This window comes from Argiope bruennichi, chromosome 6 (assembly GCF_947563725.1).
Source record: "Argiope bruennichi chromosome 6, qqArgBrue1.1, whole genome shotgun sequence".
Lineage (NCBI taxonomy): Eukaryota > Metazoa > Arthropoda > Arachnida > Araneae > Araneidae > Argiope > Argiope bruennichi.
Window position 1 is genome coordinate 111,883,030 of NC_079156.1, and position 17,551 is coordinate 111,900,580.

General features: G+C 31.3%; 1 protein-coding gene across 1 annotated transcript in view; it reads left to right on the forward strand.

The window, feature by feature from the left end:
- Window positions 1-734: 734 nt before the first annotated feature.
- The window catches only part of LOC129971335 (probable phospholipid-transporting ATPase IM), a 393,392-nt gene continuing 376,575 nt past the window's right edge, over window positions 735-17,551 (forward strand). Inside the window, exon 1 of the mRNA XM_056084997.1 lies at window positions 735-955. The gene's annotated coding sequence lies outside the window, so the exon portion shown is untranslated. The remainder of the gene's footprint in view (window positions 956-17,551) is intronic.

Consider the following 17,551-nt stretch of genomic DNA (forward strand, 5'->3'; position numbering starts at 1 on the left):
CTCAAGCGATTTCTAATTTAACTGAAATAGAAATGTTTTTATGCCCGACTGAAGATTTCGCTTTTTTTCGAAATCTTTATAGCATAAATTGCATTTTTATTTAAAATCACTTATAATTAAACTGTTTTCGCTACGTGATATAAAAATTTAGCAATCTACTTATTTGAAAATAATTAAAATTTCGCAAAAAAAAAAAAAAAATAAATAAATCCACATACGTTGGTATAATTTAAAAATCGTATTTCGGATGTAATTATTATATAATTAATCTTATTGCTGTTTTGTTTTCACAATAATGTGAAGAGATATGGCATTATAGCTTAAAACACAAATTACATTGAAAGTTTGAATATCAATCATTCCACAGACATCATAAAGAAACAGATTTATGAAACTAAAACAACACGCCAAATGAAATCTACAAGTTTACTTTTGAGTGAAGAGCGTTGCGCATGTGCCGTAAGACCTAGAAAGATCACATGTGATATACGAAATGAAATAATAATAATATTGTATAATAAAATTTGCATATAATGCTGAAAATGTTTGAAAATGTCAAAGATTTAATCGATCTTGATGTATACATCTTTCCTCGATTTTTGCACTTGCTAGAAAATATTTAAACATTTCAAAGGAACTGTAATCCAATTTCAAATTACTGGCAACAAGTTGCTCAATAAAAGTTTTCTGCTGTATTTGGATTGTGTTTACACTTTGGTTGGCGTTAATGTGCTGTTTTTGACAGTTACTTATTTTTGTAAGTTTCTCTGCGTTTACAGTAAAAAGTTGTTCTTAACCTCTTACATGTAAAAATTATCATTACGTTAAATATGAAATTCACTTTAACAGTTCGTTTATATTTTAATTGAAAGAATTATTATAATATTTTCGGCGTTTGATTTAGTTTGAAGATTTATCCAATTATAATTTCTGAAGTGGTTTTTGTCTTCTAAAAGTAAGTAGTATTTTAACTGTAGCATTCTGTATTTCGAATTAATTTCTCACGTTTTAAAAAAATATTTCTTCCAATTTGCTGTAATAATTGCTGTTTCATAATTTTGAAATGATTAATTAAATTTTAGTTCATGTTGTATATTTGAGAACTAAAATCATTGACATTCCTATACTAAATGAATCAAATAATATGTGACTGTATTTTCTTGCTTTTATTGAGAAGCTATGGCTAATTATAAAGTTTAAATAACTTTTATAAATATGTTTTATAATACAAGAGCTTTAGTAATTGACAGTGGCTCTTAAATTAAAACTTGGTCTTTAAAGATTTGAATTCTTTATTTGTATCTTTATTTTATAGGATGCAATATGTATTTGTTTGTTTCTATCTTATGCTATATGTTTATTAACCTTTATTCAAATAGTTAATTTATTTGAAGTGTTTTATTTCCCATTTAAAAAAATTAAATGTAAAAATTAAATGATACTGTATACCCTTTCTACAGATATATTGATCTTCAATAATATTTTTTATATTTCATATTTAGTTTGTATGTATCAATTATTTTTTTCTGAAAGAAATCAAATAGTTACAAATTGTAAACAATTTACTCGAAGAATGCTTTAAAAAAAGTAAACCAAGTTAAGATATATTGGCATTATTGAGGTTACTAAGCTATTGTATAAAATCTGATGACTACTATGAACAAATAATGAATTTTTACTAATATCCTGCCTGCTTTTGAGGAAATTGTATTATTATTAAAGTATATGGCTTATTGTAAAAAATAAAAAAAATTAAGATGATTTTTTTAAAAATCAGAATGAGAAAGTTCAATAAATTATTTTAGAGAAATATATTGTCTTGCTTTATGTAATTTATTAGAAAAAAATTTTGGAAGTAATATTTATATATTTTAATGTTACTTGAGGATATCGTACAATATTGTTTTCAAATATTTGATGTTAAAAGAATCAATTTTTTTAAGTTAATAAAAGCAATAAAATTTTATTTATAAAAAAAAACAGAATTAAAAAAGCAAAAACAATAATAACATTTAATTATAATGTATAGTATGTATAGTGACAATGCTGACTAGAAGGTATTCTTAGATATTTGTTTTGAAGGATGACATGAGAATAAAATATAAATGTGTTTACTTAAGTATTTAAAACTATATATGACAAAGAAAAAAAAAACTGTGTGCTAGGACACATCTGCCTTGCTATACTGCTGAAGCTGAATGTGTTATTTCATATAATATAGAGAAGACAACCTTCATCTTTTCATAATGAATTTTAGACCTCTAATCTGTGAAGAGAATTGGAGAATATTTCTGAACCATCAAAACAGGAAGAATTAATTAGTTATTAAAAATATGTAACGTTTACTCGCAATTCCAGGAAGCAATTATTCACATTCATTCTCGTATTTCTAGAATTATTTAAATATAATGGTAAATTATGTGGGTATTTTAATTACTTGAAAAAAATATTCTCCCCTTTTTAAACGGTGTAGTGTTGTGCAGATATCTAGTTTCCTTCAATTTTGCACATTTTGATACTGTGTTTGATGTGATTGAGTGTACAACAGTAATTAAAGAACAATTTTAAAGAATTCGATTTTAAAAATGTCAGACATTGGGTTTAGTATAATCATTACGGTAGTGTTTACAATCTCACTTGGCTTAGTTATCTAGCCGTCTCTGAATCAAGTTTTTCCCCCCCTTCTTTTTTTTTAATTTTTTTTTAAAGGAAAGTGATCCACATTTATGTTTTGATTGGAGGAAAAGCAAGAAAATTTTCTAAATTAGCCTGACCACATAACCAGTTCATCACTGAACTGCATATTGTTCTGTCAGATTGTGTGTCATACTTTGTTAGAGTATAGACAGAGGGTAGAATCTATACATTTCTTCTTCTGATTCGTATTGTGCCATACCATGTTTTCATCTACAAAGTATTGACAATAATTGATGTCTCTATGAAACTGATATTTGAATAATTAGTGAAAACATTTTAACAATAGTATTAAGCAGCTACTAAAAAAATTATTGTTGGTATGAACCATTTCTTCGAGCATTTCTATTAAAAACTTTATTTCATAAATAAAAAGTTTTTTTCTTCTTATTTGTGAGAATAAAATATTTTCTATTATGCCAAATTTTAGTTTCTATAAAAATATCTACATTAAAGCTTAATCCCCCCCTCAAAAATTCATTGAATTTCAAGAGCTGGAGTTTTGTTCAAAACAATTTTAAATGTGTACTTCAGAAATGAAGATGAGAAGCTTATGGTTAGTTCTTGCCTCCCTAATGGGTATAGAAATGGTGGGGGTCGGCTACCTTCTGCCGATGATGGGACGTGGTTTCCACGTAAAGGGTTGTACCGTGGCCGGTGAACTCGTAACACTCAACCATAGTTCCCGCTAGTGTTGCTGCCGTGGCGGTCCGATCAATCAGATTTAATCCGAATTCCTTTAATTAGGTGGGAAGGAGTAGCCTGTGTGGTGATATATAGATTTATGTATAAGTTTAATATACAAGTGACCAAAATTCCACTTACTTCCATATAAAATAATGTAATACAAAATATAGGGCTTTATATTGTAAATTTTTAGCTAACTAAACACATTTTTGATGCAAGTTAAGTAATTTTCATTTTTTACTTTTTCGTATATGAAGTATACCAAGAGCGAAATATTGTAATAGTAAAAAATATTTGACCTCAATATTTTGGTGAATCTTCAAGTATTAGATATCCCTGAACCCTCTCCCCCTCCACCAAAAAAACAAACAAACATACTTTTGGACTTTTGCTTTTCTGTCCGTGAACATGTCAACTCAAAATTACAAAGACATGGTTGGAAAAAAATTTAATATGTGAGTCCTTATACCACATTTGAGTATTTCTATAAAATGTTGAGCAAAATCTATCGAAAGTAAGTTTGTTTGTCCATGTGCATGTAAAAAAGATAACTCAAAAAGGCAAAGAATTGGATTAACACTAGAACCACCAGAGATCGACATAGACACAGATCTACCAGTCATTTTGGCTGCTCCAGTAGCTCTAGTGTCAATGAAACACTAGAACCACCAGAGATCGACATAGACACAGATCTACCAGTCATTTTGGCTACTCCAGTAGCTCTAGTGTCAATGAAACACTAGAACCACCAGAGATCGACATAGACACAGATCTACCAATCATTTTGGCTGCTCCAGTAGCTCTAGTGTCAATGAAACACTAGAACCACCAGAGATCGACATAGACACAGATCTACCAGTCATTTTGACTGCTCCAGTAGCTCTAGTGTCAATGAAACACTAGAACCACCAGAGATCGACATAGACACAGATCTACCAGTCATTTTGGCTACTCCAGTAGCTCTAGTGTCAATGAAACACTAGAACCACCAGAGATCGACATAGACACAGATCTACCAATCATTTTGGCTGCTCCAGTAGCTCTAGTGTCAATAAAACACTAGAACCACCAGAGATCGACATAGACACAGATCTACCAGTCATTTTGACTGCTCCAGTAGCTCTAGTGTCAATGAAACACTAGAACCACCAGAGATCGACATAGACACAGATCTACCAGTCATTTTGGCTGCTCCAGTAGCTCTAGTGTCAATGAAACACTAGAACCACCAGAGATCGACATAGACACAGATCTACCAGTCATTTTGGCTGCACCAGTAGCTCTAGTGTTAATGAATGTTTATCGTTAGAAATGTAGATGTATATTAAAATGGCGAGCATTTCTGCCAATGGGGAAGGGGACATATGCCTACTTGTTTATACTTGTGAATGGATGCGCGATAATTGTCAGTGAAAGTGGTCTTCCCAAATCTTTCTTGCATATACCCTAATAAACTTGTCATACCCGGGAACGCCTTTCATGGCAGTGGCGTGCAATAGTTACGAAATATTAATTTTTGGCGTGAATTTAGCATTTTTACTGAATCTGTCTTTACATTCTTGGCGATTAATCCCTGGTATGCGGCTAATAGTATCCAAAAATCAAATTTGTGTCTTTGGCGAATTTTTTCTCAACCGATTGAAGCAAAAATGTGACACAGAACTACAATTATAGTCATAAAATCACATGCGAAATTTGATATATTGTCTTTCCATTCTTGAGTTGTTGCTTTTACAGGTTCTGAAATTACAGACCGACAGACAGCCAATCTGTAGTTGGATTGGGCCCAAATTTTGATAGGTATCTACACTATAAATGTTAATGTACCGATGTGTGTACCGAATTTTATCTATCTAGCTCTCTTCGTTTCGTAATTATTGTGTTAATTTATATTCGAACAAACAGACGGACTTTTTCTGAATAGATTTTTTTCTCACTGTTTGATAGAAATCTGCAAATTTGGTATGAAGATAGTATACAGAATTTCCACTGTCCAGCTCAAAACGTTTTTGAGTTATCTTTGTCATAGACGGACGGACATTTTTCGGAAAGTTGTTTTTCTAATTCTGTGCGGTCTAAAACGTGGAGATTCGTCAAAGTCTCGAGTTAGAATTTCTTGACGATAACTAGACTTTCTTTATACTTCGTATACGCGAAAGCAGGGGAAAAAAAAAAGCGACTTAGATAAAGGAATTTGTTTTGCCATTTTGTGACCGAAATTTCATTAGAAATAGAATCCAGTTGTTCGAAAAAAAGATCTATAAAGTTCTTAGGGGATTGAGATGTACGAGGATAGAACCTGGGACCTTACGGTTCGCAGTCCAGTAACATGAACATGATGCAAAAGCAATTGCTCGTGCAACGTAGTTGTTAACTGGCTTATATGCTGTTCACTACAGACTCTCCCTCCAGTGAGTCGGAGGTGAACGATATGGCTGTTGAGTGGTGATGTATTAGCTGTTGATTCTAATGCGCCTGTACCCATTTGAGTAGCGCCAAACGTTATGGTGAGCGTGTGTGCGTCAAGTGAATCAGACGACTTTGGTTGCGGGTAGATGGCGCCACTACAGCTGTACGAAAGTTGAAGGTTCATCGTCCGAGGTCACCAATTTAGGGGATTGAGATGCGCTAGGATAGGACCTGGGAGCTTATGGTTCACAGTCCAGTAACATGACCATGATGCAAAAGCAATTGCCCGTGCAGCGTAGTTTTTAAATGGCTTATATGCTATTCACTACAAGTTCATACTCATCTTTCTACACTGTAATATGAAACATAAAATGGGGGGGGGATTGAGAGGATTCTTGCTTTTACGGATATGTTTTGACCTCTGAGGGTTTGGTACATCCCTGCCCACTCCTGTTACCATGATACGATAGGGTGACACACATTTTATAAGGAGAAATGAAAAGAAGATGCTATATATTATTCAGTCTTTTTTGCATTTTATCAACTTATGTCCTGGTTTTCAAGATCTCATCCTGATTATGTTCATACGTCGTAAAACAGTTCTGTTACTTTTCTTGCTGCTTAATTAGGCCTAAGTGCACTGAAAAGTCGAAGGGAGAATACTTTCGCTGGTTACTTTCAAATATTGTAAAACTAATTCTTCTGTTAGTTTTTTTGCTGCTTAATTAGGCCTAAGTGCACTGAAAAGTCGAAGGGAAAATATTCCCGCTGGTTATTTTTAAATATTGTAAAACTAATTGTTCTGTCACTATTCTTGCTGCTTAATTAGGCCTAAGTGCACTGAAAAGTCGAAGGGAAAATATTCCCGCTGGTTATTTTCAAATATTGTAAAACTAATTGTTCTGTCACTTTTCTTGCTGCTTAATTAGGCCTAAGTGCACTGAAAAGTCGAAGGGAAAATATTCCCGCTGGTTATTTTTAAATATTGTAAAACTAATTGTTCTGTTACTTTTCTTGCTGCTTAATTAGGCCTAAGTGCACTGAAAAGTCGAAGGGAGAATATTCCCGCTGGTTATTTTCAAATATTGTAAAACTAATTGTTCTGTCACTTTTCTTGCTGCTTAATTAGGCCTAAGTGCACTGAAAAGTCGAAGGGAAAATATTCCCGCTGGTTATTTTCAAATATTGTAAAACTAATTGTTCTGTCACTTTTCTTGCTGCTTAATTAGGCCTAAGTGCACTGAAAAGTCGAAGGGAAAATATTCCCGCTGGTTATTTTCAAATATTGTAAAACTAATTGTTCTGTCACTTTTCTTGCTGCTTAATTAGGCCTAAGTGCACTGAAAAGTCGAAGGGAGAATATTCCCGCTGGTTATTTTCAAATATTGTAAAACTAATTGTTCTGTCACTTTTCTTGCTGCTTAATTAGGCCTAAGTGCACTGAAAAGTCGAAGGGAAAATATTCCCGCTGGTTATTTTCAAATATTGTAAAACTAATTGTTCTGTCACTTTTCTTGCTGCTTAATTAGGCCTAAGTGCACTGAAAAGTCGAAGGGAAAATATTCCCGCTGGTTATTTTCAAATATTGTAAAACTAATTGTTCTGTCACTTTTCTTGCTGCTTAATTAGGCCTAAGTGCACTGAAAAGTCGAAGGGAGAATATTCCCGCTGGTTATTTTCAAATATTGTAAAACTAATTGTTCTGTCACTTTTCTTGCTGCTTAATTAGGCCTAAGTGCACTGAAAAGTCGAAGGGAAAATATTCCCGCTGGTTATTTTCAAATATTGTAAAACTAATTGTTCTGTCACTTTTCTTGCTGCTTAATTAGGCCTAAGTGCACTGAAAAGTCGAAGGGAGAATATTCCCGCTGGTTATTTTCAAATATTGTAAAACTAATTGTTCTGTCACTTTTCTTGCTGCTTAATTAGGCCTAAGTGCACTGAAAAGTCGAAGGGAAAATATTCCCGCTGGTTATTTTCAAATATTGTAAAACTAATTGTTCTGTCACTTTTCTTGCTGCTTAATTAGGCCTAAGTGCACTGAAAAGTCGAAGGGAAAATATTCCCGCTGGTTATTTTCAAATATTGTAAAACTAATTGTTCTGTTACTTTTCTTGCTGCTTAATTAGGCCTAAGTGCACTGAAAAGTCGAAGGGAGAATATTCCCGCTGGTTATTTTTAAATATTGTAAAACTAATTGTTCTGTTACTTTTCTTGCTGCTTAATTAGGCCTAAGTGCACTGAAAAGTCGAAGGGAAAATATTCCCGCTGGTTATTTTCAAATATTGTAAAACTAATTGTTCTGTCACTTTTCTTGCTGCTTAATTAGGCCTAAGTACATTGAGAAATCGGAGGGAGAATATTCCCGCTAGTTATTTCCAAATATTGTAAAACTAATTCTTCTGTTAGTTTTCTTGCTGCTTAATTAGGCCTAAGTACGCTGAAAAGTCGAAGGGAGAATATTCCCGCTGGTTATTTTTAAATATTGTAAAACTAATTGTTCTGTTACTTTTCTTGCTGCTTAATTAGGCCTAAGTGCACTGAAAAGTCGAAGGGAAAATACTTTCGCTGGTTACTTTCAAATATTGTAAAACTAATTCTTCTGTTAGTTTTCTTGCTGCTTAATTAGGCCTAAGTGCACTGAAAAATCGAAGGGAGAATATTCCCGCTGGTTATTTTCAAATATTGTAACACTAATTCTTCTGTTAGTTTTCTTGCTGCTTAATTAGGCCTAAGTGCACTGAAAAGTCGAAGGGAGAATATTTCCGCTGGTTATTTTTAAATATTGTAAAACTAATTGTTCTGTTACTTTTCTTGCTGCTTAATTAGGCCTAAGTGCACTGAAAAGTCGAAGGGAAAATATTCCCGCTGGTTATTTTCAAATATTGTAAAACTAATTGTTTTGTCACTTTTCTTGCTGCTTAATTATGCCTAAGTACATTGAGAAATCGGAGGGAGAATATTCCCGCTAGTTATTTCCAAATATTGTAAAACTAATTCTTCTGTTAGTTTTCTTGCTGCTTAATTAGGCCTAAGTACACTGAAAAATTGAAGGGAGAATATTCCCGCTAGTTATTTTCAAATATTGTAAAACTAATTCTTCTGTTAGTTTTCTTGCTGCTTAATTAGGCCTAAGTACGCTGAAAAATCGAAGGGAGAATACTCTCCCTGGTTATTTTCAAACATTGTATAGCTGTTTTTTTTTTTTCTTTCTTGCTGATTAATTAAGCCTAAGTTCACTGAATGCTTTTGCTGATTCCAAATGCGGAGTTCTTGTATTGTACCTAAAATAAGCTATTTTTAGTAATTGCAGTAGCTTATGTTGAAAAAAACCGATGACGTGTCAGCACTAAATCCGAAAATGGAAATAACAAATGTTGCAGAAATAATGTGTGACTATTTTGTGGAATTCCGTTCTAAAAACTGTCATTGTTTGTTTGAATAAATCTGAATTGTAAATCAGGCTGTGGAATTCTAATAATGCAAATAAAACTGCAGTTACAAATTGAATTGTCAGTCTAGAACGATGCATAGCAGGTGCATCAGCTCAAGGACCAAAATAAAAATGAAGACCTTCAAAAGCTCCATTTCTGTTTTGCTGAATTGTGCCTTTACATTTTTTTTGTTATTTTATTGCATGGTTTTATGCCTCTTTGTAATTAGAAGGGTCAGATATACTCCATTATTAGGAATTTAAAACAAAATTAATCTGATTTTTAATCAAGCAAAATTTTAAAATGAAGGTACAGTTAACATTATGATGTGAAAATAATAATCTTTAGAAATATTATTTTATAGTTTCTTTCGTGTAATAATTATATATATATATGTAATGATATTTCTAAATATAAATTAAACCTAATTAATTTTCTAATTTTTATTTTAATTTAGCCTATATTAACTTCATTCTAAAATGCTGTCTTATTTCCTGATCCAATTTCACTTTTTTTTTAAATTTAATTAATGCTTCAGGAGATCTGTAAAACTGCTTTAATCAGCATTTTTACACGCTCCGAGCGTAGGGATAAAAATCTGTCATTCTAAGCAAATTCTTTTAAAAGATACCTATATTTCCCTTTTCTAAGTCTACACGTGTCAAAGAATCCCTATCAGGATCTCATAGTATAAAATCACTGAGGATAACTATTTCGCGCTCTTTTGCTCTTCTCTTGTGTTGTGGACTGACTATCTCCTCTCTTCTTGCTTTTGCATAAAGTATGCCTTCCGGGATGGAATAAAGCGAAGTTTCCATGAAGCTGCTCATATATATATATATAAAATTTAATTGTGATTCTGCAACTTATATCTAAACTATGAAAGATAGCATACATTTCCAATTGAATAAATATCTTTTAATGACATAAATGATTATGTTTTGTGTTCATCTGAATCAGTAAATGTCCTTCTAAAGAAATTTCAATTATCAATCAATTAATTATTCAGTCCCCTAGTCCAATTTGACATAATTAGTGAAACGTTCATGACACTAATACTTTAAACAAAATTTCACAGTTATAGGCTTAAAATTGATTAAGTTATGAAGTTTTGAACATCACGCCGTCTCAAAGAAGTTCTACTGATCAAACGCATGGCACTTCTGCGAGGTAATCGTTGATTAGTTTAAAATAATGAAATTCAAAACTTCAAATCTTATCTTCAAAATTTAGTTCATTTTGGCTACAGAAATGCGGAATTCTTTTTTTTTTTTTTTTGTTTAAAATGTTTGTGCGTCAGGAATATTTAACTAAGTAAGACATGGAACTATATAAAAAGTTGAATTAATATAAAATTAATTTTAGTATTAATTTTTTCTGCAGTACATTTACGGATTCAAACATTATAAGACATAATTTTTTACGTCGTCGAGAGCATTTTTCCAACTGGAAGTAGATGCCAATCTCTTTTAGAAATGAATTGTTGGGCCACGATTAGAGGGGACATTTTATATAATTGGTAAGAGCGCATTTCAAAATTTAAGATGCATTTTTTTCTAATATTCTTCAAATCTATCTTTTTATGGACGAGTATTTAATTATTTCCGAGCTGACGTATTGTTTGCCAACGGATTCTAAAACCCTCCGCACTTTTGCGCATGCGTTGGGATAGATTTAATTCGATCAGATATGGGTAAAACGAAAGGAGAAAGATGTTTACATTTAACAAAAAAAAAAAAAAAAGTAAATTTTGGAAATGCGGACATGCTTCTACTTCTCACCCCTTAGTGAGATAAAATCGTCGAAAAAGGATCGTCTTAGGACAGCGGTTCTTAACCTATGGGTCGCGACACAAAATTGGGTCGCGAAGCCTATTTCTTGGGTCGCGCTGAGTCGAACCAAAAAAGTTAGTAATACACCAAATTTCAGACATTTTAGAAATGGCGACTTGAATAAATATCAACAATCGTTTGGATGCACCAAGTAGTAGTGGTTTTATAAATTCTGCCAAACAATTGCCTTTGCTGTATTATTGCCCTTTTCAACAACATATATCTGTGAGGCTGGTTTTTCGGCTCTGTGTGTAATCAAAAACAATTACCGGAACAAGTTAAATCTTGAAATAGATATAAGGTGCTCCTTGACAAGCATTCAACCGAGGTTTGAAGATCTTTCAAAATGTATTCAAGCACAAGGTTCTCATTAAAACTGTATGACTTGCATTTAAAATTTAAAAGACTTAACATATGTATTGATATTTCTTTCTTTTTTTTTTTAGGAATAAGTTAAAATGTCAATTATTTTCAAAAAGTTATAAATATATTTTAATTTGGTCAATAAAAATTATTAAAAACACTTGATTATTAATTAAATTTTCCTTGGATCGAAAAGTACTTTTGTTTATCTTTATTATTAAAAAAATAAATAAAAAATTTGTAAGTTAAAAAAAATCATCATCGTAGGATTGAAGATTTTTTAAAAATACGATCTAAAATAAAGCAATGAAAAAATTTTGACTTTTGTTTGGGTCTCGACATGAACATATTTCTCTAATTTAGGTCGCGGCTTAAAAAGGTTAACATCCACTGTCTCAGGACACTGAAACGAACATTCTTTAAAATCACAGTATTTGTTAATTCTATGGAATGTGAGAAAACTGACCTTCACAGTTAAATTTCCGATGAAGTATTTAAAGGAAAATGGATGTGGGGCTTATATTTGCTGTTACAATTTTTCTTTAATCAAATACAAATATTCGACATTATCAAAAATAAAAAGGTTCGAATTTAGAAATACAATGGATTTGTATTACAGAACATCAATTATTCAAATTATGTCCTTTTATGTTTATATTTGTTTATACTTAGTATTTATTTTCGTCCTTTATATATATATATATACATATATAACCATTAACTTGTGTTGCTATTTACAAAGGGGACAAGATTTACAACCTGATGCTTTTAACTAATAGCGTCATTATGAATTTATTAACTTCTGTTTGACATCATGAATATTAATTGAATCAACCGTCTAGACAGCGCGCGCTCTCTTTGACGTACCACCCGCTCCTCATATTCGGTTCGGCTCCTTTTGTTCTGGATAAGTCATTTTGAAGAAGGGTTTTGACGTTAGTTATAAGCAAAGGCTCCGCCAAAATTCCATCTGAAAGATCAGAATTATTTATGACTGTTCCAAAGGCGACTCGGGAACCTGCAAACGATTAAAAAAAATATTTTCTAATAAAAGTGTCCTTTAAATTTGTAACGCACAGCTTTGGTTACATTGGATGACTGTTGCCACATTTACTGTATTTTGTTAGCATTAAATGAGTAGTATTTAATATATGTTTAATCGGTTAGACTCCTATTTAACGCTGGAGCTCTGGTTTAAAAATGAACATATAAAAATTTTTCTATTGATAAAAATGTCGTTTTAATAGTTAATTCATAATTATTGGTATTAAAAATAATTAATCAGAGATTTTCTATGTCCATGTATTATAGAAAAAATAACTGAAAAATTAAAGACAGAAAACTATTTAGAAGGGCGGAAGTAGAAAGAGGAAAAAGAGAAGAGATTGGCATAGTGCCAATTTCTATTTTCTTATGATTAGAAATGGATTATTAGCTTTGTAGTCCATATAGGATGTTGAAAAGGTCTTACAGTAAATCAAAATTGCTCTAAAGTATTTTATTCAGTTTTTTTTTCAAAGTATTCAATCAGTATCTTTTCCCGACAATATTATGAATCATCCGTTAGTTATAAATAGTTCGAATTCCTCTTATTATTGAATATAAACATCTTCCATCTTTTCTCTTATCCTTATTTTGCCTGAATAAACTTATCCTGGCGCATGCGTAAAAGCGTGTAGGGTTTCGAATCTCAGAACGAACAGTGTCTTATTTCATAGTATACATACAAGCACAGTAATCCAATAGTTTTAATTTCACACTAAGTGATGTTTCGTTTAACCTTTATACATTTTGAAATGATACTAATCGGTGTATGGAATTATTTTTGGTTACTAGATCAAAACATTTTTGTGTTTTCCTTCTCAACAGACGGACATGCATAATTTGAAAAATGTGTTTTTGAGATTCTGCGATATCTCAAGCATGGCGATACATCTAGCTCTGGAGTTTGAATTTCGTGACGATTAAAGTTAAAATTAAATCAAGGTAATAAAAATCGAAATTTAATGGAAAAAGGTACTATTATATTAATTTATTCATAATTTTGTAAAATCCTTGAATAAGAAGCTTTAGAATAATTATAATAGTCTATTTTTGTCTTGCATGAAGCATTAGATTTATATTGCTTTTATGCAAACACGCGTTTTAACTGGAGCATTTCATTATGACTTTATTTTTGTTAAATATTTGTTAAAAATTAGTTAAATAAAAAAGATGACCAGTGCTCTATATATTAAACAATAACAAAGGCACGAACATGAATGTAGGTTCTTACAAATGGGACGTTCCTAATGCTTACGATCTTTGTTCCATGAATTGTCCTTTTTTATTCAAGCGAAACTTGAATAATCCTTCTTTTTTTCCTCTAGTTCCATAGAATTGTTTGTTGGTGCATAAAACTGTTCCGGATGAAATTATTTTATTCCGATAAGCAAGGGGGAAACTGTTACTGTTCGGCGCTTATGTTTTTGTTTGGCCGTTTATTTGTTCTACATATATGCAATGAAAAGTCTTGATGTTCGATTTTTTTTCATAACATTTAATCAAATATTCAAGATGTAGTGATTTGATTTAGAACTTGCAAACAAGTGAAATACAATCCAAATTCAATAAAGTCAAGCTAAAAATAGTGAAAAAAAAAAAAAAAATTGAAATCTGCTATCGCAAATTTCAAGTTATTATGTGAAAACATTATTATTTTTTAAAGTCATTGCTTTTCTTAATTAATTTAAGTCATTAACCAATTTAAATCGATTTGAAACAATCTCGTGACTATCAGATTACACATGCATCAATATTTAGAAAAGCGATGGTTTTTTTCCCCCTTCCCTATCACAAAGTCATTCGAGTCGCAAATTTTTTTTTTGTGAACTAGAAAAATTTAAAATCACACACACACACACACACTTTGCACTTCTTCGGGCGATAACTTCTTACAGCCTTGCCCTTTATTGGCCATACAGGAGAATAGGGTACATGGCGGACATTCGTGCCAAGTTGTAACTTTTTTATTGGTGGATAAATCGCAAAATGTGCAACCTTTTTTTAATCATTTTCTAAAAATCTAAAAGCAAAAAATATGCCTCAAAAGAGATAAATTGTCAATTTTCTGCCCGTGCATTTTGAGGTTTCAAAACCCTCGAACCAAAACATCATATTCTCCCATGATAAAAAGATGCATAATATTGGGAGGATTAAAATGTTAATAGGACTAATGTATGAGACAAAATGGGTCTGATGGGTAAAGAAATCGGTAAAATTTTAAAGGACAGAATTTGAAACACGTATCAAAAGATTCTGCGTAACTAATTCAACCCAAACTCACCTAAAAATCTACATAACAAAAGCGAAAGTAACCAGAGGAATTGGTCTCCCCCAAACTTTCTCGCGTATTCTCTAATAAACTTGTCATGCCAGAGAACGCCTTACATAGTATTGGCGTACATTGGTTACGGAATATTAATCTTTGGCGTGAATTTAGCATTTTTACTGAATCTATCGTGTCATCATTGGCGAGTTATTTGGCGATGAATCCCTGGCATGCGTTTGATAGTATCCAAAAATACAATTTGTGTTTTTGACACGTTTTTCTCAACCGAATAATTTGACTCAAAACTACACTTGTATTCACAAATTCCCATACCAAATTCGACATATTTACGTTTTTTAATTATCGAATTGAATTAATTTTGAATTTACTTATTTCTGAATATACAGAACGATTAACAGACAACCCGTAGTTGAATTTGGCTCAAAATTTGATAGATGTCTACACTATACATGTTAAATATGTGCATCTAATTTTATTTATGTATCTGTCTAGCTAATAAGGGTGTAAATTTTTCCTGAATTGTGGTAATTAATTATTTTTTTGCTTTATTTTTGACAATAGATTGTATTGTTGTCCTGGAATTAAAGTTATTTTCATTATTTCCTCAAGTATCAATCACGTGATTTTCTTCCATTGTTGAAAGTTTAAGAATAAGGATTTTATTTTCCTGTGTAACTTAAGAGGCGGATAAAAAATTGAATTCCAATACCGCGAAGTTTACAAGATAGAGGAATCGGTCATTTAACGTTTTTTTTTTTTTTTTTTTTTAACGTTATTTACATAGCTCTATTATGTCATGGGCCTGATTTGCTTTAGAAGGGTTCATGTAAACAGAGCACATGTAAGACAATTAGGATTTTACGACTTTAACGTCTGGCAATTTGGGGAATCATAGACATCAAGTTATATTTAAATTATTGAAAGTTATATCTAAATTGATCACAGTTAATATATATAATATCTGATTAATAACTTTGATTGCAATATATACACATATTAAATATTTAATATCAATATTTATGAAACGCTAACGTACGTCGCAGAAACCGTTCATATTTTTTTTTCTCGATTGGCAATAGTCAAATGTAAACAAACCTCATACTAATTGTAGACTGCTTTATTGAACGTTTTTACAGTTACAGTGCTACAACGCTTCACTGCAAAATATTATTAAAAATATTCAGGAGATGTTTCGACTTATCACCAAAGTATATTTAGCCAGAAGAAAGAAGCTGAATCAAGCAACAGGCTTCAAACAGAAAGTTTAATCGAGCGAAAAAATAGATTGAACCGTCGCCAAATGAATAATAGTTTTGATTTGCCTATGAAAATGGATGTTCATATCTTCAAAAGCAATTACCTTTTACAAAATCATCTTATTACTCAAAAATATTACCTTTTTAATGATATGAATTTCATTTCCGTTCATTTTTCTCAAAATTTTAATAATATTTTCAATACACAATCTATAGCCATTTTTTAAAATGCTATGGTGGAATTCGAATTCATTCATCAAAACTTCAATCACATGTTTTTGCCAATCATTAATTTTATAGCAGAATTTTTATTTGTTTTTATTTCGCAATATATACACTTTTTATTCTGCAGTAGGCTACTTCAATTGAATTCATGTTTTTCAGTCGTTATCGAATAAGATGAAATATTCTTTTATTTGAAGGAAAAAAAAGTGCATTCCATAAATTATTAAAATTATTCCATTACTTTTAAAATTAAAAATTAATTATGATTAAAATTATTTTATTATTCTTAAAAAAGTACATTCCATAAATTATTTGACAATTTAAAAAGTCAATAACCTAGGTGAACAAATTAGTCGCTATAGGTGGCTAGTGTTTTATAATATTCTTATTATTCACCACTTATACCTCTTATTTCTGTGTATGTTCGTTTTGTAGTACACTCAGTAAGTGTTTTTTTTTGTTGTTGTCTTTTGCAATGTTTATTTCCTTTTAATTAACTAGGGAGCTTCGCTCCCAGCTCTCTTTCGTCCGCCAACTCCGATGTTGTCCTCGAATCATCCATGTTCTCTAGTTAGGGTTTTTTTCTGAGGGATGAATTCCCTAAAAAAACAATGAACATACACAGCCCTTTAACTCGTTAAAGGGTCATTTTTTTCTTGTCATATTATGTTAAAATATTTTTTGACTTGAAATGAGAATAAGAAAAGGGATTCATTTAGCTTATTAGATAAATTAAATTTAATTAATTAATTAATTTGGTTAATTAATAATTAAGTAACAAATCAAGACGCATCATTTTGTGTGAGATAAAGAACTGAAGCATCCAAGTTTCTGTCTTTCTAAAAAAGTGTGTCAGAACTTATGCCAACCTACATAATTTCATACAAAGATTGATAAATTTGGTGGGAACTTCCCACGGCCCTAGAAAGGGTTAATACAGATATTGCTTAGGTATTCAAAGGATTGCTAGCCGAGAGACGAAAAATCTCCGTTATTCGAAAAAGGTAAACAAACCGGGAAGCTGTTCACTAGTGTTGCCATAAACAGTGTGTCTAAAAGTAGAATTAACAAATAATATTACTTTACATTCAGTTACCATTAATTTGGTGTTGATTCAAGTTTTACTCTTTCTTTTTCGCCATCATTTCACTGTCAAGTTGCAATATAAATGCTTATTACTACATAATAATAATTTTCATTAAATATTTTAATATATTACAATACTGACAAAACAAGCCTCAAATGTCGTGGGTGAAGTGACTCGACATTTATCAAATAAACCGCTATGTTTACATAATTTTTTTTATATAATAATAGAGG